Genomic DNA, 2,500 nt, shown 5'->3' with positions numbered 1-2,500 from the left:
GTGAGTGAGTGTGAGTGAGTGAGAATGTGAGTGTGTGTGTGAGTGAGTGAGTGAGTGAGTGAGTGCGTGAGTGAGTGAGTGAGTGAGTGAGTGAGTGAGTGAGTGAGTGAGAGGTTGTGAGTGAGTGTGTGTGTGTGTGTGAGTGAGTGAGTGAGTGAGTGAAAGGTTGTGAGTGAGTGTGTGTGTGTGTGTGAGTGAGTGAGTGAGTGTGTGTGTGAGTGAAAGAGTGAGTGAGTGAGTGAGAGGTTGTGAGTGAGAGAGTGAGTGAGTGAGTGAGTGAGTGAGTGAGTGAGTGAGAGGTTGTGAGTGAGAGAGTGAGTGAGTGAGTGAGTGAGTGAGTGAGTGAGTGAGTGAGTGAGTGAGTGTGTGAGTGAAAGTGTGAGTGAGTGAGTGAGAGGTTGTGAGTGAGAGAGTGAGTGAGTGAGTGAGTGAGTGAGTGAGTGAAAGAGTGAGTGAGTGAAAGGTTGTGAGTGAGTGAGTGTGTGTGTGTGTGTGTGTGTGTGTGTGTGTGTGTGAGAGAGAGAGAGAGAGAGAGAGAGACTTGCCTATAAGCCTCTCTGTGCATATCTGTGTCTGGGGCAATCATAGAGCATTCTGGGGATTAATGTTAAAACTCACTGGATCTGAGCCAAGTCGAGCGGGCCAGCGAGTGAGTCAGCAGTTTAACAAGTGAAACATCACATCTGGGTCTAAACCACTAGGATCGCTTCATTCCTTTGTGTTGATCAATTAAATAACAGTATTCTAATATTCTTTAAGCTCAGGGGTAGTTGTCACACTATTTACTCCAGTGAATATTTGCCTTTGTAGATTTATTTTTGGAAGTCAAGTTCAGTATAGACACATACTTTGATGTCTTGCCTACAAAAACATTATGAAACATTTCACAGTTTATTGCTTAGATAATAGATATGGTTAATTTAAGGTATTGATCCATATTCTGCTGGGGCATGTCGTCACACTAAATTGGGTAATTTGTCAAAATAGAAACCTGCTGATTGTTGACAGTGACCTTAACACTTCTAAAAAAATCAAATAAAAAATAACACTTACTGACTTCACACAAACATCAAATTACAGATTTATTTGTATTTGCATAAAGTCTTGAGGGGTTGTTTTGAGTTGGGAGAGATCTGTGATTTAATAGTCTAAATGTAATAGAAATGTCTGTCAGCTCATATCAGATCAACATATTTCTACTCAGCAAAGATGGAGAGAAAGAAAAATAAAGTGAATAATTGTCTCTATACTGCCATTGCTTTTGGACATGCACTATAGTTAACTACCTTACAATGCTTATAATATACAACTGAACATATTGTATTACAGTGTACATCACTGTATCATGGTAACACCACAATGCTTTCCGATAAGTGTAGAAATGTCATGAAGTGTGATTTCATGTTTTTATTATTAATGTAACAACAACAACAGTAATAATATTAATAACAATCATACAATTATGATATAACCATTTAAATGATCAATATTAAAAATCATAAATATTAATGTAAAATCAATAATAATAATAAAATGTAGGCATATTATTATTATTATTATTATTATTATTATTATTATTATATGACCATATAAATGATCAATATTATAAATCATAATAATGTATGTAATATTATTATTAATAATAATAATAATAAATTTAGGCATATTATTATTATTATTATTATTATTATTATTATATGACCATATAAATTATCAATATTATAAATCATAATAATGTATGTACTATTAATAATAATAATAATAATACAATTTAGGCATATTATTGTTATTATTATTATTATATGACCATATAAATGATCAATATTATAAATAATGAAAATGTATGTAATATTAATAATAATAATAATAAATTTAGGTATATTATTATTATTATTATTATTATTATTATATGACCATATAAATGATAAATATTATAAATCATAATAATGCATGTAAAATCAATAATAATAATAAATTTAGGTATATTATTATTATTATTATTATTATTATTATTATTATATGACCATATAAATGATCAATATTATAAATCATAATAATGCATGTAAAATCAATAATAATAATAATAATAATAATAAAATTAAGGCATATTATTATTATTATTATTATTATTATTATTAAATGACCATATAAATTATGAACATAATAAATCATAATAATAATACATGTACTAAAATTAAGAACCACAAAAATAATAATAATGCAACTTATGACTATTATTATTACTATTATAGAATATACAGTATATTATAAAAATCATAATAATAAACAATTATAACAATTTTAATAATAAAAAAATAATAATACTAGTATAACAATTTTTTAAAATGGCATGTTACTGAAAGTTATTCAAGTGTGCTTTATTTGTTAATGAAATTTGTGTATTTCCCCAATTTTAGGAGTCCAGCAGTCCGGAAATCCGGAAGTCAGGTCTGTGAGTCTGAAGAGTCTCTGCGGTGGCTCCAGAGGAGGATCTTCAGGG

Source organism: Xyrauchen texanus, chromosome 29 (genome assembly GCF_025860055.1).
Source record: "Xyrauchen texanus isolate HMW12.3.18 chromosome 29, RBS_HiC_50CHRs, whole genome shotgun sequence".
NCBI lineage: Eukaryota > Metazoa > Chordata > Actinopteri > Cypriniformes > Catostomidae > Xyrauchen > Xyrauchen texanus.
This window is presented reverse-complemented; position numbering follows the sequence as displayed.